We start from the raw sequence: 24,977 nt of genomic DNA, 5'->3' as shown, positions 1-24,977 counted from the left end.
AAAGAAACCAGCTCTTCCACTGAAGTCTGCTATACGTCTATCAGATGCTTTTAAAAAGTCATCTGAATTCCGTCTTGTAGTGATTAATTCTACAAATTAATTTTGTATCCTGTGCAAGAGTTCTTTCTCAGTTAATTTCATGGAATGCCCCACATTTTTGGGTCAGCAGATGTTTATTATTATCATTATCATCATCATCATCATCATTGATATTGATATTATTATAGATATTGGCATTAACATTAACATTAACATTAGTGTAGTGATGTCCTTAGTGTATTAATCAATAACATATATTAGCAATATAGATAATCATGTGTGTTCATTTTTTATATCAATGCTCATCACTTTAATGAATGAAATTTTGATGATTAGATGCTCCATTCAAATAGGCTTGTTTATATAGTTTAGCTTGCTGGGGGGTTGTATGTGGGGGGATGTGTGTGTAGTTTATACATATTTAGTTGAGGCCGGTCAGTAAGGAAGATCGTGGCCACCCCCCCACCCACTGGAGTGGCAGTAGCAAATATCATTGGCTCCCTCTCTGCCCCTTCCCTGGTTTGGTTTATATCTTGTTGGGATTTTTATATATGCTGTAACCCACCTCGAGCCTTCGGGGGTGGGTGGGTAAAAAATTAATAATAATAATAATAATAATAATAATAATAATAGTAATATATTGTATATATTATTTTTTCCTATACATTTTTGTGGCCTTCTGTCAACAGAACATGCTGCTTTTGCTGGACCAGGACAAATAAAGGCTCCATCATTAGTGGAATAAACAAACGTGCTGGCTGTCTGTTTCTTAATTTTATTTTGCTTACAGTGACACACAAAACGATCGTTTCTGCCAAACAGCTTTCATCAGTTGCAGTCTGAGCAAAAAAAAATTGTTTTTTTAACGATATTTCACTTAAGCCTTTTGTTACCAGTAAAATATTATTTAAAAAATTGTTCTTGCTCAGGCCACAACTGATGAAAGCTGTTTGGCAGAAACGTTCGTTTTGTGTGTCACTACAAGCAAAATAAAATTAAGAATAAGACAGCCAGCACGTTTGTTTATTGCATTTAAATTTTTTTTTTCCAGACACAGTTTTTCTCTATATTGTTGGTAATTTTCCAGTGTCTCCCACATTATTGTTGTCACATTCAGGAGCGGTTTAAGAATGTGCAGAGCTTGTAGCACCAAAGCCAGTATAAGGATTTGCGGGGCCCTAGCAGACAACAATTGTGGTGGGAGCAGCCAAATGCGGGGGGGGGGGGGGGTGGAGTAGGAAGGAGTGTCACTCTGAGTGTCCTCAAAGAGGAAAAAGGGGGGAGGAGAGAAGCTACAGCCCTGGTTCATGTCTATCATGCGGGGCCCCTGGAAATGCAGGGCCTGTAGCACATGCTGGAAACGTTCCATCATTAGTGAAACAGCATATCTGCATCCAACCCCAAGCGTTTTGCATGGGCAATTCACACTTCTCCGACCAACCTGTTGCTGCTTCTGCCATCAAGAAATTAGGCCCAAGAGGAAAAGAGGACTGAGCCAGTGTGGTATAGAGGTGAAGAGTTTTGACTCCCCGCTCCTCCATATGCAGCCAGCAGGGTGACCTTCAGCCTACTCACAGTCCTCTGAAACCTGTTCTCATAGAGCAGTACTGTCTAGAGACGGGCACCAGCCAACCCACGGGTCTCCCCAAACCCACAAAATTAGGTAGTTCATGGCTCACAAACTGGACTCATGTGGCCATGCCCCTCATGACCGTGCACAACCACATACTCCTCTGTGTGTGTTTGTGGGATTTTTTTTGGGGGGGGGGGCAGAGTTTCCTTCCTTGGTACATGCACGTTGAGTGTGTGAAGCATGCAAAAGTCTCTCTTCCAGAATAGTCAGGGTTGGGAGGGTTGTCTTTTTGTTTCTGTGGCAACTCCAATGATTGCCCATTTAGCTTGATTGGCACCCTCGTTAGCCAACAGTAGTGCTCCCTCTGGTTTCATGGGAATGCCTTGGTATGGATAGTCCCTGAGGCCACATGAGAGAACGTTGCGTTCTTTTGCTCTCAGTGGGACTGGGTGGTGGAGAAAGAGAGAGGCACATTGCTATTTGGAGGGAGAGAATTCTGTGGGATAGATAGAGTGGTTCTAGAGAGAAGGAGCACTTTCAGCCTTACTTGTAGGTCTTGGGCTGCTCATTTCTGGCTGGCATTCAAAGCCCCCCCCCCCCAATTTGGAGCCCAATTGGCTTTTAATCTGAGTCTTCCTATGGCTGCAGCACTGGCTAGACATTCCCATTGACTGCCTCTCATGTTCTCTGGCCTTCAGGGTACCTTGGTCTTCTGTTTTTGCACTGAGTGGGTGAAGGGCTAGGAGGCTGGTAGGAACCATTTTGAAACTAGGGATGGAAACAGTCCTGTTGGCCCATCAGAGCTTGGGACTCACCATGGGTGGAGCCTCCACTAGAGGTGCTGCATATTCTGGCAGGTGCCAACCCCATCAGAGTGGACGGGTGTGAATAGCATTGGTAGGCAGCTGTGGTGATCCAGACAGAGTCTAACGTTCAGTGATATGCCCGGGTGACCACAATCCAGGTGGGATTAAGGGTGGGGAGTAGAAACACAGCCCTGCTAAGAAGCAGCGCTCCCTCCCATGGAATCCAGGGTGCCCCACAGATGGCTTTTGATGGGGAAAAGTATAATTCACTACCCAACACTCCCAGTGGAGAAATAAGTCCACAGTGATCAAGTTCAAGGTAGAGTGTTGGGATGGGAGAGTGGAGCTGTAGACCGCAATGGGAAGTTTGCCCCCAAACATCCATGAATGATGGTTTACGACCTCTGATACTGGGGATTAAACTTCTGGAGATGCTGCATGGAGGGGTGGTGAAAGTGGTGAGATGGCTGCCCCCTCCCACAAGAGAGAGGGCAAAACCATACCCGGCCATGCCTTATCACCCAGAGATGGTCAGGTATCCCTGCCTTTGCTTGGCTACCTGGCTGCCAGTCATGCCCCAGAGTTCATTGTGACAACTCCTGGGGAGAGGGGGGCCACTATGTCCTCTGCATGATGGATCTGGAGGTCATGTCTGTGGAGCAGGGTGTGATCAGGAGGGTCCACAAGCTTGGACGGGCCAGGACATGCTGTAGATGTCACAGCACTCTCTGTGCCCTGGGTCCGGTGCTCATAGGTAATTAGGCTCAGCAGGTGTTAGAAAGGTGGGTAGATGTTGCCAAAAAATTAATCTGTCTCCTATCTGACTGTGTTGACAGTGTTACATATAAAACCTCATTATTTGCTTTGGCTGCAAGGAAAATAAGGGCCAACACTGTCACCATTAAGGCAGGTTCTTAACACTCTTGCATCTCTGTATTTTTGCATACTGTTTCATAGTTCTGTGGTTTAAAATGTTATGTTTTTATATAGTTTTTTTGTCTATTTTATTGTTTACAAACTTTTCTCTTATATTTTGTAAAGGCCTATGGCTATATACAAAAAGTTTTTTTACTCTGAACTGGGGTATAAAAAATAACTTTTCTTCTTCTACAACTTCCTCTTCTGTGGATTTAAATTGGGGTCTCTCGGACCATTTAATACAGTTCCTCGTGTTGTGGTGACCCCCAACCGTAAAATTATGCAAATGTTCTTTCACAGAAATTAAACCAAAACTGAACAATGGCATGAAGATCCATTGGTCACAATTGTATATAAAAAAATTTTCCCCCCAGGGTGTCTCAGTTCAGCTCTGCCTTTTATCCCACCATGCCAAACTCGCTCTTTTCTGCAGCTCTAGACAGACAAATACTGTATCTTGATCTACCCTGCAAGGCTGTTGTGTGGATGCCCCCCCTCAGCCAAGCTGCTTGCCCTGCCACGACCCCTCTGAAAGGATCATTTGACCCCCAAAGGGGTCCCGACCCCAAGGTTGAGAACCACTGGTCTAACCTGATTAGACCCAACCGACAACTTCAGACTTAAACAACAAAAATCATATCCCTGTTGTTGTTGTTGTTGTTGTTGTTGTTGTTGTTGTTGTTATTGTTATTATTGTTATTATTGTTATTATTGTTATTTAATTTTTAGACCGCCCTTCTCCAAATAGGTCTCAGGGTGGTTTACAACATAAACAGCTAAAACACAATAAAATCCCCATAAAACCCCCAATTAACATCAACAACAAGTCACATATAACATATAAGCGGCAGTGGTCAATATTCTAATCATATTTACCCAACTTCCATATTTACCCAAAAAATCATACCCCTTTCTACTTATCTTTCTTACCCGCTGTGTTTTTCTCTATCTGTTTTTCCTTTCATTTCTATCTCAGCAAATTTGAAATAATCCAAAATGATACAAGGTCCGTTTTGAACTTTGGATTGACCAACGTATTGGCTATGAGGAAGCTGGAGGTCATGACAGCTCCAGACCCAAATTCTGAGACCTTTCACTTCAAGCCTAGTTCAATAGAGACATCACCCTCTTCCGCAACAGAGTCATGTGGGTGATCCACAAGTCCTCATGAAATCACAGTCATATGTTTACACATTTGCATTACCTGTGGGGAGAGGAAGATTGTTATGGGGCCTCCTTCAGATTCAACCCTTGGCTAGAACTCTCTTGCTGCTGGTGGGAGGGTTATATTTAATCCACTCAAATAGGGAAGTGCATCTCCTAGCTTGAAGGGGTTCCCGGTTTGTACCCCTTCCCTTTAAGGATAAGAGCAGGATATTTAAAGAAGCAGCTGTTCCCCTCTCCCAGTCTCATGTCCACTCCCAGCTTAGCCCTTGGAGAAAATCCAGTTTTCCTTTCCAGGAGAGGAGTTCATTCAAGAGCCCAGAGAATAGAGGGAGAGGTTTTTACAAGCCAGATCATCCTCCAGGACTTTTTCTCCCTTTTCCCTATCCAGGAACTACAATGCTGGCATGTGTTTGTGGAAGCTGCTTGCTCCTGTTTAACTTTCTGCCAGTGGAACATCTGATGAGATGTCAATTTCCGCACCACAGACCAGCTGTTCCTGGCTGCAGGCATGAGCTTCGGGGGCTGAGGTTGAACGAGGGATGCTGGGCAAAGTGAGTTGTTGCGATGACTTCTTACAAGGCAAAAATGTGCACAGGTTGAGGATCTGCCATCCATGGATTGGGGCCCAGTCATCTGGACATGTTCCTGGGATTCAATTCTCACTCCCGAACAGTCCATCTCATTTTCCCCTTCCCTCCTCCTCCTCTTCATTCCTTCTAGAAGGGGAATGGCCGCCTGGCAGCTCTAGCCCACTGACTATTCTAGCAACTTGATCTGCTGGTCCCTTGATGCTCCTGGAAGATTTTGATTATAGTAGCAAGAACAAAGTTGCACCCTGCTTTGTTAATGAGGAGAATGATCAAAGCATCTCCATGTATCTCATGGGTATGGGTGGTTTTCACGTACCACATGGGTCTTCCCCACTGTCAATGACCTCCTGCCATCCAAAGGTCCACTCTTTCCATCTGCAAGACTTAGAGAATGGGAGAAGAGGGTCTGTGTGGCTCAGAGGATGAGCCTCTGCTTTGCGTTCATAAGGTCACAGGTTCAGTCCCCAGCATCTCCAGTTGAAAAGGACCAGATCGTAGGTGATGGGAAAGACCTTTGCCAGCCACCCTGGAGGTCCCCTCTGGAGATCCCTAAGTAGACAATAGTGATGTTGATGGACCTGAGGGTCTAATTCGGTTTAAGGCAGCTTCAAGTGTAGGTGTGACCAGCTGAGCAGGGCTGAGTTTCTACTGTGCAACAGGTTCACTTAACTTGTTGGCAGGACAGCTGGGCTGGGATAGTTGTAGCACAGGGATAGAGCACATGTTTTGCATTAGGACAACTTGGGTTCAATCCTTCTACAGCAGGGATTTCCAACCAGGTGTCCAGGGAACTGGGGTTACATGAGAACTCCCCAGGGGCTATGCAGCCTTTCCCAGAAGTTCGGATGGCTGTTGACATCACTAGATGTCCCTGGAGCCCATTTCCCCTGCTGCTCTACAGATCTAGTCTCTTTCTCCACAGTGGAGATGGTAAATGACTGATGGATCGATCGATTGATTGATTGACTGATTGATTGGTTGACTCTTGCATCTCACATCTTTGTTCTGTGCCCATTACTGGGCATGTCACCCAGAAGCCTGCAAAATAGTTCAAAGATTCCTCCATCAGTAGGAAACTGGGGAAGGCAAGACTGAGCAAGACAGACCAGCAGTATGAAGGCATCCATGTCACCTTCTTATGCTCAGTATGGAAACCTCCCAGAGGGGCAGCGGCAAGGAAGCATAGAAACCTCCTTCTCCAGACCCCATGAATGACTTCTCCAATGGATTGGTCCAGAACTATATTAATTGCGAGAAAATACCTAAGGCAGTAATGTTTTCCACCCCTGTTCTCTTATAAGCTGGATTCTTTCGCCATTCCATCACAGGCAAACAGTTCGTCTTTCCGAAATTAGAAGCAGCTGGCAAAGGGAGGAAAAAAATGACTTTTTTTTTTTGGTAATACTCTGACATTTTCTCTGATCTCTAACAAAGCCCTGGTTTCCCCACAACAGCCACCACCATTTGGTTTTGCAGCAGGAGGAGAAAGAATGGAAATATTATGTTTTTTTAACATTAGAAACTTGGGTTTGTAAAGTCCAATTTTCACCCAGCAAACTCTTGATTTCTTTGCATGCTCAAAGATTACCATAAATGTAGGTGTGTGTGCTTGGGGGTGGTGGGGTGGGTGGTCCTGTTAGGTATTTCAGATTCTCCATCTGCTTAGGAAAGAGTTCAGAGTGCCTTTCAAGGGCTCTCTTTCCTTACAAGCCTTTCAATGCAGTCCTATGGAGATTTATTTCAGTCTAAACCCATTGCTTCCAATGGGTTTAGATTGGAACAACTTTGCATAAGAAGGCACTATGGAAATAAGGGGGTAAGGCTACTCTGGGCATCTCAAATGCAAGCACGCAAAACCTCTCAAAACCATGGGATGACCCTTGCATGCGTGCTAAATCTCTTCCAACTACCAACCCTATGAGTGAATGTCCTCCAAAATATCCATCGTCAACAGCTTTGCTCAGGTCCTGCCAACCCAGGGCTGCATCTTCCTTGATTGAGCTGAACCTTCAGAGCATGGTTTGAACATGAACATCTCTTGAGGGCCTGCAAGATCAGATGACAACTACACCCATAGGGAACAGGCAGTGGAGCTGAGGCTGGCTGGGGCATGGGATGGAGGCACCTAAGTAGATGTGGACTGTCCTAGTTGGCTTTCGTACAATAGAAATTACTATATATGGGAGGGGGGAACTGCCCAGGTGCTAGTGCCAGCTAATCTTTGGACCAGCCAAGGATCTGCCTTGGATTACTTTGCCCCCATCCTCTTCTCAACCTCTCTTTGCTTCTCTGGGGTTGGATCATTGCTTCTCCTTGCTTCCCTGGGGTTGGATCAGTCTCTGCCTTGAATCATTTTACTTCCATCCTCTTCTCCAACTTTCCTTGCTTCTCTGGGGTTCCACCTCTACTACCACAATTACGCAGGCAGGCAGCACCTTCCCATATCTCCCCTCCCCAGGCAGCCTGAGTTTCTCTAGCCACTACTTTCAAAGGGTTAACTATAGTAGGCTACAGTAGGATATCCTTTCTTCACCCACTTGTGAAGGATATGGCTGTTAGTTATATGGGGATCCAAATGACTGCAAACCTTGTCATGCGGAAACCGGGGAAATGGGCAGTTACAAATCCATCCTTCTTAGGCTCTCTAGTCAGTTTCTCTTTGAACTAGAACTCTAATCTGGAGAACTGGGATTTATTCCCCCCACCTCCACATGCAGCCAGCAGGTTCAGCCACAGTCCTGATAGCACTGTTCTCACAGGGCAGTTCTCTCAGAACCCTTCCAGCCCCAACTATCTCACAGGGTTTCTGTTGTCGGCAGAGGAAGAAAAGATGATTGTAAGCTATTTTGAGACTCTTTTGGGTACTAAAAAGTGGGGTACTAATAATCAGCTCTAATAAACATTCCTTGGGCTGATTTTTTTAGGTTTGGGGGATTGTTTGGTTTTTCCCGCCCCCCCCCCCCCAGTGGGGAAGCCAAAGACTGGAACTTTGGCGACTGGGAGAGAAATGAATGTGATAGCATCACTTTAATTAAGAACAGAAGCCAAGAAAACAAAAGACTTTCTGACTCTCTCCAGACACTGGGCTTTTTGAGTGGCACAGTCCTCCCTACATGAAATGAAAAACAGGAAAAACCTGATCAGGCCAGTTGAGATGGGCCAAACACTCCCATCAAGATCTTCTAACAGGTTAACCCTTTCCCAGATTTTTTTGCGGGGGTGGGGGTGGGGGCTTCCACCTCTTCTCAGTTGGGCTTTGCAGCGGAAAGGCAGTGGCTGTGATGTAGCCAAATATGCTGAAAGACTCACGCACGAAAATTCGCGTGCATCTGGAGCATCTTTGAAGTTTCGCTGCAAGAGGTCTGCCTGCCAAAAAAGCAAGCTGCTGTTCAGTTTTAAAAGTAGCTTGTCTCCTTCAATGTCCGAGCTACTCCCGCGAGTAAAGCTTCAAAGAGAGCTTTCCATGCATGCTTGTTACCTGTGCTGGCGTGCAGTTCCATCAGATACACATGTGTGTAAGAAACACAGTATCACATCTGTTCAGCCTGTTAAAGTCAAATCGTTGGGATAATGCAAGAAGTGTAATTCTCATGATCATGCAGGAAATGGCTGGGAAGCCCCTCCCCTTCCTGCCCCCTCCAGGTCCATCACTGGCCATTTTGGAACAGAGGGGGCCAGGTCAACATGGCCATATATGGTCATATCACACACACACACACTTTAGGGAATCCCTTCCAGGGCCACCAAGAAGCCTCATGAAACCCTGGCTTTGAATGCCTGCCCTAAATACATGATGTGGCCAATTACCACCATGTCTCTAATTTGCCCTTTCTGTAAAATGTGATTGAGACAGCAGCAGTGGATTAGTTCCAGGTCTTCTTCTCCATCTAAATGCAGAAAGGGCCAGGTTTCTTTGGTTGCTCCTCCTTGATCTATCTTCCAGTAAATGCTGGCAGGGGCTCATGGGAACTGTAGTCCATGGACATCTGGAGGACCACAGGTTGACTACCCCTGCAATAGACCATGCCATCCTGTTGAGGAGTTTGGAGGCAGAAGGCCGTATCAGGATAGGACACAAAAGGTTACTGTTTGAGATCAGCTATCTTCATAATGGAAGCGGTCTTCAGGGGATCTGCAGGGCACAATCTTATTTCCCATGTTATTCAACCTATATGGACCAAACAAGGAGCTTTTCGGCATTTTTGTTGCTTATTAAGAGAGAGAATGACTCCATTTTTACTACTACTCATTTGCTCCCACAATTACTCTCACACCATTTGATGTCATGCAGAAATACACAGGGAACAATCCTCTTGCAACAGAGTCACAGAGGGATTCCCCTCCACCTCAGTGTGACCCTGTTTCTCCACCTTCCTCTCACCTACTTGCAATAGGCAGAGGGGAAGGTCTGGATCTGGATGTGGAACCTGCACAGGGCCACCATTCCTTCTCATAGCCTGGTGCATGGCCTTGTGCACGTATATGTACTTGCAGGTGAGCAGGAAGGGCAGATTGCTGTAGCATCCTAAGGGAATGTCTGCACGCTGGCATTGAAAATTGTAAACCAGTATGTTACAACAAAAGAGCTAGCCTGTCTTCCTCGTGGATGTGTTCATTTTGTGTATGCAGGGAGCTTGCTTGCTTTCTTTGTCTCCCTCCTCCCTCCCTCCCTCCCTCCCTCCCTCCCTCCCTTCTTTCTTTCTTTCTTTCTTTCTTTCTTTCTTTCTTTCTTTCTTTCTTTCTTTCTTTCTTTCTTTCTTTCTTTCTTTCTCTCTCTCTCTCTCTCCCTCCCTCCCTCCCTCCCTCCCTCCTCTCTCTCTCTCTCTCTCTCTTTCTTTCTTTCTTTGCACAACATGAACAGTGCAAACCAGTTAATGGCTGCCCCAATAATCTTTTTGCAGAGAGTATATATTATTAAAACTAATACAACCTTCTATTACTCCCTTTCCTCCTGAGTGGGGATTCAGAGACATTTCTCTTGAGGAGCTCCTTATTTCCTGTTTAGATTTGAGTTGCTAGGCAGCACATTTGCCACCCCCCCCACCCCCCAGCATTACATGTACAACTTTCCAACTATCCCCCTTATCCCCCCCTTCCAACCACACATCTGTAATGGGTTTTTGATCTGCCAGGATTCCCTGGTTGCTCCATTCATCCTTGGCTCTGCTGAAATAGAAAAGGAACCTGAGAACTCTTGTGGTTTTCACAATTCTTTTGTTTTCCTTCTCTGGTCCCCCTTCCTCCATCTCTCCCCTGCCTCCATCTGTAATTAATTCTTCCACAAAGCCACATCTGTGGGGGGAGAGGGGCAATGAAGTCACTCTCTCTCTTTCCCAGTAAATGGCAAAAATGCTGCAGGTGGGACACAAAAACAGTCACAGCGCCTTGAGGGAATCCCTCTCCTTAGCTCCTGCCATGGGACAAGCTGGAGTCTACTCACCCTTGAATCCTTGTTCATTTGGAGGGTGGGGCATCAGTTCTCTCTGGAAAGTGAGAAGTGGGTCTTTCTAGGGAGAGCACAAGAAACCAGGGCTGAGGCTGCATTTACTTTGTTAATTCCATTGTGGATCCTGCTGAATTCAGATTGATTTGAACTTGGGTCTTCCTCGAAACAGGAAAGTGTTCTGCACATGATTATGGAAGTTCAGAAGGGGGGGAGCCAAGCGCAGCAGGAGCCTCTTTCCTTCTTTTCTTGAAGGGGGGTGAGAGGATTGGAGACAGCAGAGGAGCGGGAATAAATCCAAGTGGAAAATCTCTGTCGAGAGGGCTTCTGGAGCTTCTGCCGAGAGAAGTTAGGATTTCCCCTTTAAAAAAAGCCTTGCAAGCTGGGAACGAGGAAGCCTTTGAACTGATGTCCTGGCAAATCAGGGCTTTTCTACAGCATTGGAGGCAGCAAGTTAGTTCAGGACAAGCAGAGAGCTGCACCTTTACTCATGACGATTTTTCAAATATCGAGGGTTATATCTGCTCCAGAACATCGCGGGGGAAAGGTGGGGTCACCCCGAATCGATCATGCATTTTGCAGAGGGGAAATTTAAAGCACCCAAAATCAAAACAGAAATTACATTCAGTGTAGATGGCAGGGATTGGATCGACCTGGGATTGGAATGAAAGCTCTGTGCAGATTCAGCCCGGAAAATGTTCTCCCAGTGATTCCCAATGTGGTAGTCCATGGACACTTCCCTCGGTGCTGATTAAACTTTTCAGAAAGTGGGTGGAGCTATTGTAAGACTTAGCTGCTTATTGGTTCCTTGCCTTCAAATGAAAGAGTTTTCCATGGTGGCATCATAGGGAAGGAGGTATTGCATTTGGCTCCAAGTCCTGCGGCAGCCATTTTGAAATGAGAGTCTCCATTCCTTCTCCAAATTCCATTGGGGCCTTCAGGCTCAAAAAAGGATGGGACCCCTAGCATATGACATGAGCCCACTAAACTGGAGGCCTAAAATCTGGTGAATGTCATCAGTCACAACAAATTTATTAATGTAGATATGAACCCCACACCACATTCTTCCCCAGTGGGGACAAAGCAGCTTACAATGTCATTCTCCTCACCCCCTTCCATTTTATCCCCACAGCAACCCTATGAAGTAGGCTAGGTAAAAAGAAGAAAGAATACATGGCCCAAGGCCACCCAGTGAGTGTTTGTGGCAGAATGGGGATTCAAACCCAAGTTTTCCAGGTCCTACTATTACACTCTAAGCACTGCATCACACTGCAGTGCTAACATTTGGAGACAGACAGACAGACAGACAGACAGACAGACTGACTGACTGACTGACTGACTGACCGATCGACTGACCGATCGCATATTTGAGGAGCAGAGGGAACAACAGCCTGTGCTATTTTTTCGGACTTCCCCAATCTCCCCTCCGCCATGAATTCACTGGCTTGTTGAAAGAATGGCGATGAAATAACTTATGCAGAGTGTTTGGAATGCTCTAAAAATGCAACATTATTATCACATGCATCGATCAAGGCTGACCATTTCATTTAGGTGACAGGGAATATCCCCTAGTTCAGTATATCTCTTGACATCTCCATCAGTCATGGGATTTGCTCCAGAGGTCTGCCTTTTTAATGAATGTTCCACTAATTTCAGATGTTCATTGTCTCCAGCTGCTGCAAAAAGAGCCGTTTGGCTGCATGAGGAACGTCACTGCTATTTCAGTAGGTCTTGTGAAAATGATTTCTGCAGGACACTCTGCCCCAGTTCTGGATCATGCATTTTTTGAGCAAACTGTCAGGACATTTTTGGACCTCCCCAATCTCATTGGTTCCTGACCCATGTGGATCACAGTGCTGCTTTCTTCGTGCCCGAAAAACAGAATTTAAAAACTGCTCCTTTTCCCTCCATGGTTATAGAATCGGTCAAAACAGAGGACCATGAAGTACCCCAGAAGGGAGGACCAATTGGGAAAATTTGGAACCCACCCTTCAAAACCAACCTCTCTGAGTTTTGCTAAATTCTCTCCCCCTTTTCCCCCTCGCATGTCTGACACACCATTCAGGAGCCTTTCCACTTTTCATCAGACTTTTAAAAAAAGTTTTCATTTTCTCTGGTTTCATTTGCAAAGGGACATTTTTCTGTGCACTTGGGGAATCCACCCAAAGAAGTACATTCTACCTTGTTTGTGAATAACCTTGTTGCACTGTTCTCCTCATACATAGGCATGGACCGACAACTTCATTTCTATGTAGCGCTATTTTAGAAGGTGTCCCGGAAAATTTGCAAGTGAGGCTATTCACTCTACAACAGTTTCCTGCATGTTCACATTTGCTACCTGTTTGCAAAAAGAATTTAGTCACCAATATAGCACATACTCTTAACATAATTAAGGATGCTCAAACACCTCTCAGTTTGCCCCATATCCTGTTTGCTGGTCACAAACCAGGGAGCCAATTTTTCAATGCTCTGTATGAGTGTTTGCATACCCATTTATAGCTGTCCAGCAGGTTGCTTCATCGCATCCCTTCCCAACAGTGGAATCAGCTTTTCCTGAAGCTGTGGCCACCATTTTGCATGTCTTACCATCATAAAGATTTTGGAAGACTTTAATAAATAATCAGTCATTGCTGTTAAGCATGTAAGAACTAACATTCTAACTATGCGTCACCATGATCTCTAAAATCCCCAGTGTTGTTTTTCTAAAAGGAAATAGCTATTTCCCTGTAAAATTATTTGGGGAATGGCAAAGTGTGCATCCCATTTTCCCTTATAACTCTGCTAGGAAAAGGGTTAGAGGGATTTTTTTAAATTTATTTTTTGCTTTTTAAGTTGAGCATGAGCTAAAACACTGCTAATCCGATTTCAGACAAATACTGAGCAGCACAATTCCTTAAAAACCCAACAGTTAGTGGCTGTATTCCAAACAGTGAGCCTACATTTCTCCCCTGCTGTGCCACTAAACATTCGAACCACATATTGCCACCATCTATGAATTCCCATCTTTCATCTTAAGAAGTATCAATGCAAACCTGTTCAGAAGGTGTTTATGTTGCCTGAATACTCAGGTATCGGCAGGATATTAGGAAAAGCTTTTTAACATTAAGGGTGGGATCAGTTGCTCAGAGATATTATTTTTATTTATTTTATTTATTTATTTATTTAGATTTATATACCGCCCTCCCCGAAGGCTCAGGGCGGTTTACATTAAAACTAATCAACGATACATGAAACAGTCTTCGTTAAAACATACAGTAATTAATAACAGTGGTTGTAACCATATAACAGAATAATGTAACAGTATAACAATATAATAAAATAATATAACGATGGAACAGTGCAATACCACAACAGGTCCAGAGCGCTCTGGTGGAGTTCTGGGAGGAAGGGGAGAGAGGGGGGGGGAGCGGAGAGGAGCGGGGGCCCTTCATTCGCTGTTGGTTGTGCCTGGTCTCCTCCCTTGGAAGTGCTTAAGCGAAGGATCGAATAGAAGGATAGACTATTATTTCTGATGGATGCTTTAGGCCACCTTGCATAGTGCAGAGGGGTTGGATTTGATGGACTTTAGGCCCCGTCCAATTTTTAAAATACTATGCTTCTATGAACCAAACAGACTGGATTGTTGGTCCATGCCTGATAGGGTATTGCACTTGAACATCTTATATTCAACCTGAGTGCATTTGATGTTAGGATGCTTGTAGCATCCTCACTTGAAGTACCAAGAACTCTCTGCAATGGTTGGAAATCACTGAGAGTCAGGTGGGTGTGGTGGTTAAGAACAGTGGCCTCTAATCTGGAGAATCAGGTTTTATTTCCTCTTCCACGTGCAGCCACTGGGTGACCTTGGGCCAGTCACAGTTCTCTCAGAGCCCTCTCAGCCTCTCTTACCTCACAGGGGACTCTTGTGGGGAAGGGAAGGGTGGGTGAATGTAAGTTGCTTTGAGATTCCTTTGGGTAGTAATATGTGGAGTACAAAAAACTATCTCTTCTTCTGCTTTCCCAATATATTCTGTGGAGTCTGGGCTTTTAAAAGCATGCTCTCTCTCTCTCACACACACACACACACACACATATGTTCAGCTCTTATGACAGTGAAGAAAACTGTAGGCAACATTTGTGGGGACACTTCAGAGTTCAGGGAAGTATGGAGTTTCTGCAGAGCTGTCTGCCACCCTCCCTCCTTCCTCCCATGGGAAGTCCAAGCAGAAAAAGAAGAAGAAGAAGAAGAGTTGGTTCTTATATGCCGCTTTTCCCTACCCGAAGGAGGCTCAAAGCGGCTTACAGTCGCCTTCCCTTTCCTCTCCCAACAACAGACACCCTGTGAGGTGGGTGAGGCTGAGAGAGCCCTGATATCACTGCTTGGTCAGAACAGTTTTATCAGTGCTGTGGCGAGCCCAAGGTCACCCAGCTGGTTGCATGTGGGGGGGCGCAGCATCGAACCTGGCATGCCAGATTAGAAGTCCGCACTCCTAACCACTACACCAAACTGGCATGCATGTGAACGCACAGTGAAGGGTCCCAAACCTAAATAAAAGGTAACTCTCCAGTCCAGATGTGATACTTTTTTCAGTCTGTAGATAAACCTGAAAAGTGGTGCCACCTGGTGGGCAACATAGAGCAGCGGCAGAGCACCTCGCTGGGTTTTAGATTGACACAGAGAAGGGGAAACGAAAGAGGATTTTAGTGGCATCTGAAAGAATTCATCGCATAAGCTTTTGTGAGGATAGGCCTGTATCGTCAGATGCAGGAAGCATGCCCTCAGCTGACGTGGGAGGGCTGAATCTACAAAGACGCTCTGCTGCTGTCCCAAAGTCACTAGCTGTGGAGAAGGGACGCTAAAGGAATCCATCCTCATGCAGAAACCGTTCTAGAATATGAAAACAACACCAATAATGACAACATAAGCACAAATCTGTGAACAGTCAGCATAATACTAACAAAATAAGTTTTTACCTTAAGAGGATTCAAGCCTAAAACTTTATAATGGGTATTTGCCCATAACAATGTTGTTTTCTGCTTTTGTGATCAACATGCTGAGGGCATCCCAGCCCGAAACTCCAGAGTGTCCTGCATAGTGCAAGGGACTAGATGATCCAGGAGGTCCCTTCCAACTCCATTATTCTATGATTCTAGGTATGTATGGCTGAGAGAGCTCTGACAGAACTGTGACTACCTCAAGGTCACCCAGCTGGCTGCTTGTGGAGGCAGAGTGGGGAAGCAAACCCGACTCTTCATATCAGAGGACACTGCTCTTAATCGCTGTACCAAGCTAGTTATCCAGTGGCAATCCTTTTTAAAATCCTGCCTGCCTTTATCCTGATTTCCCTCACTGCAAGCTGGTGAAATAGATTAGCCATTTACTTTTGCAGATGGCCATCAGAAAACATTAAAGCAAGAGTGACACATTTATGTTGGAGCAACAGAACATGAATGCTACGTTTTTACAAAGGGTGATTTTAATTTTTCTTATAATCTTCAAAAAAGGAATTATTTATTTACGTTAATTTTTTGTAATGTATAAACTGCCATCTCTACTCAAGCAGACTCAGGGTGGTGAATGGCTTATGTCCAATAGTACATTCAAATCAAAGTTTAACAATTCTAAAATCAGTTCTAAAATCTCCATCCCTGGGGCTCAACCCATGACAGTCTGGCTACCGTCCTGGCCATGGGATGGAGATGGTGCTGGTCACTCTGATGGGTGATCTCTGGCACCAGCTGGATAGAGGCGGTGTGGCTGTCCTCGGCGTTTGGTGTGGTTGACCATGTGTTGCCACCTCGCCAGTGGCTGATCTTCTTCCTTCAGAACCGGACACAGAGGGTTGCAGCAGGAGAAGATTTTTCATGCCCCTTTCAACTCCTTTGTGGAGTTCCACAAGGGGCGCTTCTCTCCCCCACACTTTTTAACCTCTTTAGGTGCCCACTGGCCCATCTGGTCCAGAGCTTTGGGTTGGGTTGTCACCAATATGCAGATGACACCCAGCTCTATCTCCTGATGGATGGCCACCCAGAGTCATCCCCGCCCTGGAAACATTGTCCAGATGTTTGGAAGCTGTAGCTGGATGATTGAAGCAGAGTTGCCTAAAACTCAACCCCTCCAAGATGGAGGTCCTGTGGCTTGGGAGGAGAGGGGCAGATCAGGACACCTGGCTATGGTGCAACTTAACATCTCACCTTCCGCCAGGAATTTGGAGGTGATCCTTGATGCCTCCCTGTCGATGGAGGCTCAGGTCACAAAAACACTCCATCAGGTTTTTTTCCACTTACACCAGGCAAAGCTAGTAGCATCCTCCCTGCCCTCAGAGCACAGTGATCCATCCAGGACTGTCTTATCTAACTCGTTCTACGCAGGCCTTCCCTTTTCCTTAACCTGGAAATTGCAGCTGGTGCCAAATGCAGCTGCTAGGGTCCTTACTGAAACACCTTGGAGAGCATCCCAGATCAAGTTCAAGATTTTGGTACTAATCTTCAAACTGTTGTTTGTTTGTTTGTTTGTTTGCTCGTTCATTCATTCATTTATACCCCGCCTCTCTTGACTAGGTCGTCCCGAGGCGGCGTATACAAGCAATAAAAACAGAGTACCCCATAAAACTGAATAAAAGTTAAAACTCACAAATCTATACAACATATATCCTGAACAAATCCCACAGACAGTTACCCTCTGTTCCCATCAGCTGATTCAATCTTCCACTGCATCTTCAAAACCTAGTTCACTCAGGCTCAGCTCTTTATTCTGTATGTGGACAGAATGGTGCTAGTATGAACCACCATGCAAATGAAGGCTTGCAAAAAGGACCAGTCACAGGCTCAAAATTCTGGACTCTATGGACCAATCCTCGAGCCATGCTAAGAGCCAATCAGAAATCTCAGCAAGCCCACTCAAGTCTGTGTTTCCCCCCTTGTTACTTTTTTGGTACTTTGCTTGGTTTTGGATTCAATAAAGGAGCTCTGTTTTGAAAGAACATGTACCAAACCCACAGACTTATTAGGAACAAAGCTTGTTAATTGAAGCCATATGCACGCCTCTCTTCTCCCTACGGATGAGAAGGGATGAGAACCTGGGGATCCCCTGGAATTACAGTTTATCTCCAGACTAAAGAGATTGGTTCCTCTTCCTCTGGAGAAAATGGCTGCTTGGGAGGGTGGATTCCATAGATCATACCCTCCAATCCAATTCCCGCCCACTCCCAGCTCTACCTCCAAAGTCTCTGGGATTTCCCAGTCCAGAGTTGGCAACCTTACTTCTCCTTCACTCTTCTAGTGCACAATACATACAAACAAACTCCAGGGAAAAACGTACTCAGAAATACTTGCCTGTAATAGCTGAGCACAGGCTCCTGGCCCAAATGGAGTTTTGCTGGCTCCCTGTAAACCAGGATACTACCCTGGGGTTGGTTTAGAATACCAGGCAGTGAGAAGACAAGCTCTCCTTTACTTAGGTGTTAGCATTTGGACAACACAGGCAAATCAGAGGGGTTTTTTTACTGGAATTTGTCTTTGCACTTTTGAACAGAGTGGGAAAAGACTGAGGGGTGAGGAGGACATGAGAACATAACAAAGAAAGCTTCTGAGTTTCATTCCAACTTACCATGACATCTGGACACAGTGGTGTCCCCATAATGCTCTTTAATGCCTGTTTTATTTTGGCTCAGAAAGGGGACAAAAAGAGATGAGAGAGCAGGAGATCGGACTCTTCTATGAATAGGGAAGAAAGCACCAGATGGAAGGGAATGGAGGAAGGAGCGTTTGAAAGATGTTTATAACATTTCCCTCTTGTTCGTTTTTTGCTCCAGAGAAGCTTGCCAATTGGAGTTGCATCCTTCCCGATTCTGGTTTGGACATGCTCAGTTCTGATGTGTTTTTAATGACTCCCTGTTGCGTTTGCTTCTTTGGGCGGCCTCAAGCCAGGCTCGGCTTGAGGTAATGATGGATTCCAGAACTGGTTGTTCTTCTTTCCGTGGGACATCAACCTGAACCTAAAGCACATCTGGGTTTCATGAAAATCATCCCTAACGTTACCTGCATTTAATTGCTGTGCTCTGAATCCCATTGCTTATCATCTCCTCCCCACCTCCCAAACCATGGGAAACTGCTCATTCTCTTTCCACCCCAAAGAAATTTCAACTGGCTTGTTTGCAGGCCCGTTGGCTGCAGTTCCAGTGGTTGGAATATCCGACAGGTCTCAAAAGGGGAGAAAGAAACACAAGTTGGGAAGGAATATTGTTGCTGTTTTGTGGTCAAGATGCTATTTTCCCCCTATTGTGTGCATCAGGCAGGTGTGTTTCCAGGGTAATAAAGTTGTGTTGTGCTGCACTGAGTGTGAATGGTCCTGAAACCTGAGGTAAATTTACATAATCTTTGCCAGGTCTGCTAAGGTAATGAGTGAAGAGAATTCCTGTGGGGGAATGGGAAGCTATTTTACACACAGTTTACATTTATGGAGGCAACACAAACCCACCGTAATTGTGCATGAACTGCAGTTAAAAAACCAAATAAAAGCTGGTTAAAATGCACTGAGGAAGAAAGGGGGGCAAATCCCTCAAAAATTTTAAAGCGGGGAAAAGACTAGCTGAAATTTCTGAACTTTGTGTGAACTGCCCTTGACAGAGTAGAAGAGAAAGCCTCTTAAACCAGCCTTTCTCAACTTTTTTATCATTGAGAAAACCCTGGTGTGTTCTTCAGGCTTCAAGAAACCTCAGAAGTGGCGTGATTGTGCAGAATATGGTTGGGAAGCAGAGCTGTGGACACGCCCACCCGGGACCCCTGCCCTTCCCACCCCTTGCAGGCCCATCATTGGCCATTTTGAGGGGGTGCAAGTCAACATAACCATATATAGTCATATATATTGAGCCAATAAATGTTTAACAAATCTAAAAATATATTTAAAATTACTTAACTCCCACCCATTCAGGAAACCCTACCAGGAAGGGTTGAGAAAGGTTGTGTTCGCAATGACCACAGCTGCCCCTTTTGGACATTCAGTCTTGGGGCACCATCCACAAGTAATGGGAGAGGGATACGACCTGCAGTTACAGTTGCCAACCTCCAGGCAGGATCTAGAGATAACCCCCTGTTAAAATTAATCTCCAGACAATAAAGGTCATTTCCCCCTGGGCTTGGAGGGTGGACTCTATAGCATTCTACCCTGCTGAAGTATTTCCCCTCCTCAAACTCTCCCCTCTCCAGACTCCACCGCTGAAATCTCCAGGAATTTCCTATCTCAGAGCTGCCATCCATCCATGTAATCATCATTCTGTGTGAATGGGGCAATGTAACATTTCCCAATCAAATCAAAAGTATAGCAGTCCACGCCAAAACCTCTGTCCTGGGAAAAACTGGACTTCTGTGTGCAGAAGAAGTGAAGACTAGGAGGACTTAACAGTGCCAGTGAGAAGATGGTCAACTGGGTTGAATCATGATGTTGATTTGACCTCCTTTCCCCGATTCTTCAGAGAAAAAATATCAGCGTAATCAAAGGGTCCATCAGCACAACAGAACATCTACAGAACTCAGAGCCTGGCTTCTGGGCTTCCCCCATTCCAAAGATAGAAGGAAAACTCTTGCAGGACTGGAGAAAGACAACTATGCTCTTAGAGAGCCACCTGCTGAGTAAAACTAATATTACAATGCTCAGCATGTCTGATTCTGAACAAGGGATCAAAAGGAAGATGGAAGAGGCCAAGAGAAAAAGGGGAGGGGAGAGAATGATTGAATCTGTTAGAATGAGACGGAAGGAGAGGGGAAAAGGAGAACTGATGAATGACGTGGAGAGGCTAGAGATGCTGCTGGGGGATGTAAAGCAAAAATAAAGGAATGAGATCCCTGCTGAGTCTTTGGGGTCCTTCTCTTGTTATATCTAACTCTTAACTGGGCAATAGTGTGGATCAAAAAATATCCAGATTGGGGCCAGGGTTAGGTTGGGGGATATTTCTATAAGACTTTTAGTTTGTATGTGCATATGATCTCTCTCTCTCTCTCTTTTGCTAAAAAAACCCTCCCAAATTGAATAATCTTGATCTCCTTCCTCACCCCTCAAGTAGTGGGGATGGGTGGGTGGATGTTTCCACCATGTTCTGTGATTTTTATTCTTTTAATGGGGGTTTTAATGGGTTTTATTGGACATTGTAACCCATCACGAGCCGGCTTCGGAAGTGGCGGGAAATAAATAAAATAATAAACAAAAAAATAAATAATTTTACCCCTCAACTTTACTTGTTAGATTGACCTTTTCTTCTTGTACCTATCAATATCTGTCATCTTGGAGCATAGGCAGGTACCTCAGGGCTCGGTGCTCGGCCCGGTACTTTTTAACGTATTTATTAATGATCTAGATGAGGGGGTGGAGGGACTACTCATCAAGTTTGCAGATGACACCAAATTGGGAGGACTGGTAAATACTCCGGAAGATAGAGACAGAGTTCAACGAGATCTGAACACAATGGAAAAATGGGCAAATGAGAACATGATGCAATTTAATAAAGATAAGTGTAAAGTTCTGCATCTGGGTCAGAAAAATGAAAAGCATGCCTACTGGATGGGGGATACGCTTCTAGGTAACACTGCGTGTGAACGAGACCTTGGAGTACTTGTGGATTGTAAACTAAACATGAGCAGGCAGTGTGATGCAGCGGTAAAAAAGGCGAATGCCATTTTGGGCTGTATCAACAGGGGCATCACATCAAAACCACAAGATGTCATAGTCCCATTGTATACGGCACTGGTCAGACCACACCTGGAGTACTGTGTGCAGTCTGGAGGCCTCACTTCAAGAAGGACGTAGATAAAATTGAAAGGGTAGAGAGGAGAGCGATGAAGATGATCTGGGGCCAAGGGACCAAGCCCTATGAAGATAGGTTGAGGGACTTGGGAATGTTCAGCCTGGAGAAAAGGAGGTTGAGAGGGGACATGATAGCCCTCTTTAAGTATTTGAAAGGTTGTCACTTGGAGGAGGGCAGGATGCTGTTTCTGTTGGCTGCAGAGGAGAGGACACACAGTAATGGGTTTAAACTTCAAGTACAACGATATAGGCTAGATATCAGGAAAACTTTTTTCACAGTCAGAGTAGTTCAGCAGTGGAATAGGCTGCCTAAGGAGGTGGTGAGCTCCCCCTCACTGGCAGTCTTCAAGCAAAGGCTGGATACACACTTTTCTTGGATGCTTTAGGATGCTTTGGGCTGATCCTGCATTGAGCAGGGACTAGATGGCCTGTATGGACCCTTCCAACTCTATGATTCTATGATTCTATCAGGTAATAACTATAAATTTGCCGCATCCTAAAAGGCTGAATTGACAGAATAAGATTTCACCACATAAAAAAGATCACAAACCAACACTGGAAATAGCAACTAACTATCATGAAGCCCAGTAACAGGGTTGTGAAGATTACAGTATTCTATCATTTGCTCCCCAGCAACTGGTACTCAAGGGTATATTGCCTTTGCAGTTCCATGTAACTAGCAGAGTCAGCAATCACTGGATTTGCCTAATTCCCTTTTAAAGCCATCTAAACCAGTGGTCCCCAACCTTTTTATCACCAGGGACTGGTCAACGCTTGACAATTTTACTGAGGCCCGGGGAGGGGGTAGTCTTTTGCCAAGGGACGTTGCTGCCACTGCCTCAGCCCCTGCTCCACTTGCTTTCCCACCAGTGCTGACTTCCAGCAGCTGCGCAGTGCCATGCTGAGGGGGAGCCCCAGCCATGGCAGCCGCCAGAGAGCACCAAAGGTGAGCTGGCAGCAGAGTGGCAGGGCAGCCCCCGAGGCAGCAACCGGGGAGGAGGACGAGGAGGAGCCGTGGCCCGGTACCGACTGATCCACGAACTGGTCCCGGTCTCCGGACCAGGGGTTGGGGACCACTGATCTAAACTGTGTCGGTCACGGATTTGGTACATTATAAGTTCTATTTTCTTGTGTCTTGAATCTTCACAAACTGTTGTGTTGATGGACCTCCTACAGGTTCATGTTAAAAGTTGAGAGTTGTTGACGCACTGTGAATCTGTTATAGTGTTTTGTTATAATCTTTTATATTCAATTTTGAAACCTGTTATATTACTATCTGTTATATTACTATCACTAATTTTTGATGTATACCCGTGACGTTTTATGTAAACTGCCCTGAGCCTTATGGGAGGGCAGTATAGAAATGTAATAAATAAATAAATGAAATACAGTTATATCCTCCTGGGGATATACAGGTTAGTACTTCTTAAATAATAACAATTTATCCTAATGCCTGCATGTCTATGGCCCATGCATATGTGAGCATACACAATCACATACACATAAGCAATTTGCATAATAAGACAGATATTTTTCTCAATGGTTATTTATCTCTTTTTAGAAAGCTAATGATTTCTGTCTGAAGTACAATTAAATGCCTTCCTTTTATTGAATTCTTACTTTCGTCATTCCCTGTTTGTTACTTCCTTTGGAAAGGGATGAATTTAGGCCAGCCCATATTTCTCAATATTTGTTCAAATAGGAGTGTTACCTTTTTAACCATTGCAACAGACAGAAAACCAGACCCTGCACAGACAAGGTAGGGATTTCTACATTATTTAGGGGACTTAGCAGGTAGGCAAAAAAAAAAAAAGAAATCCCTAAATATGCTGCAGGAGGCACAGATCGTTGAGAACAGTTCAGGGCCAGTTGAAAGAGGGGAAAGAGGGGAGAGGGAATTACATTTCTGAAGACCTGATGTCTACTCTCTCCCTTCTTGCAATTCTTTGTGGGACTCCAGGATGTTGTGATAGGGTTGAATCCTATAGTCTTTTAACTGTATTCCCATCTTTCTTGATTGGGGTTGCGGCCATTCAGCACAGTAATCCTACTGCAGTGTTAACATCTGGTCTAGTCAGTGTACTAATGTAGAGAAACTTATATAGGTAGCTCCTTGTTGTCATTTCTGTTTTATGTAGCTTTGTAGCTTATACTTCTAGAGGAGTTGGTGCAGGATTGGCATCTTCCATTCTTGGGTATTTTATCAGTTCTTTGCTTTTTGCTCTTGGTTGATGAGCTTCCACCTTATCTCTGTATTGAATGCCTAGGTGGTGAGCAACATTCCCTAGCTTCTTGATTTCTACTTGTTGGCTCAGATGATTCACCCTTTCTTTGCTGTCATCTGGATTTCCATATGCTAAAATCAGAACATCAACACCCATTTGCCATTCTGGTGTTATATGTAAAGGCAAGGGTCAGATTCACTTTTCTTGCTGGTTGCTTCAAGTAGCATTTCATTCAGTTTTGAGTTCGACGCTCTGGCCACTTGCTTATGTCCATAGATGCTTTGCTGAAGTTTGTATACAGGTCCTTTACCTTTTTGTATGAATCCTGGAGGCTGACGCATGTAAATGTCCTCTTCTAGTTCTCCATAAGAACAGTTTTCATGCCTGGGTGATCAACATGCACTCATTTTCTTGCTGCAACTCTTAGCAGCATTTTTACTGTTGTATGCTTAACAACTGGTGCAGAAGTTTCATCACAGTTCTCAGTATCCTTTGACAACTAGTCTGGCTTTGTAGCACTGGATCTTACCTTCTGCATCATGCTTCAGTTTGAAAACCCATTTACATCCTATAGCTTTCCTCTATAGTACCTTTGGGCATTACAGCTACTTTTTACTATAGCGAATGTACTGTAAAATGTAGTTTGAGTCCAACGGCACCTTTATTCAAGGTGTGAGCTTTTGTGCGGGCTCACTTTTTCAGACAAAATTCAAATTGCCATACTACATATTTAGGCAGTAAATTAGATACAGCACATCTGCTCAGTGTTTTCATTGTACTGCATATTTGTTGGATATTTTTATGATGCTGTTTATTATTATTATTATTATTTATTTGATTTGTATGACCGCCGCTCTCGGAAACCGGCTCGCGGCGGTTCACAACATTTTAATACAATACAATATATTAATCATTAAAATTCCCCATTAAAACCCCATTAAAACAATGACTAAGTCACAATGATGGCGATTAAAACTATTCCCGTACAGGCCCACTGGATGAGCAGAAGGGAACGGAGGATAATTGGGCATAGGATGGAACACTCTGGGGAACCAGGTCAGTTTAGTACTGGTCTCCCCCCTCCGGGGAGAGGGGTCCGATCTTAGCCCCGGGCCATCACCCGGCCTTAGACAAACGCCTGGCGGAAGAGCTCCGTTTTGCAGGCTCTGCGGAACTCAGAGAGCTCCGACAGGGCCCGCAGCTCTTCAGGGAGCTCATTCCACCAGGTAGGGGCCAGGACCGAAAAGGCCCTGGCCCTTGTCGAGGCCAGGCGTGCCTCCCGGGGTCCTGGGATCATCAGCAGATTCTTACCCGCAGAGCGAAGTGCCCTGCGGGGGGCATAAGGAGATAGGCGGTCCCTCAAGTATGCAGGACCCAAGCCGCGTATAGTCTTAAAGGTTAGTACCAAAACCTTGAACCTGATCCGGAAACAAACTGGC

The 24,977-nt window shown here is 45.0% G+C and overlaps 1 long non-coding RNA gene across 1 annotated transcript; it reads left to right on the top strand.

Moving 5' to 3' along the window:
* Positions 1 to 2,981: 2,981 nt before the first annotated feature.
* LOC143836751 (uncharacterized) lies at positions 2,982 to 20,295 on the top strand. The gene is made up of 3 exons (XR_013230707.1): positions 2,982 to 3,200; positions 4,892 to 5,054; positions 19,723 to 20,295. It is a non-coding gene; the product is annotated as an uncharacterized LOC143836751 (long non-coding RNA).
* The last annotated feature ends 4,682 nt before the right edge of the window (positions 20,296 to 24,977 follow it).

The sequence above is a fragment of the Paroedura picta genome, chromosome 4 (assembly GCF_049243985.1).
Source record: "Paroedura picta isolate Pp20150507F chromosome 4, Ppicta_v3.0, whole genome shotgun sequence".
NCBI classification, from domain to species: Eukaryota; Metazoa; Chordata; class Lepidosauria; order Squamata; family Gekkonidae; genus Paroedura; species Paroedura picta.
Note: the sequence above shows the minus strand (reverse complement) of the source record. Positions and strands in the feature narration are given on the sequence as shown.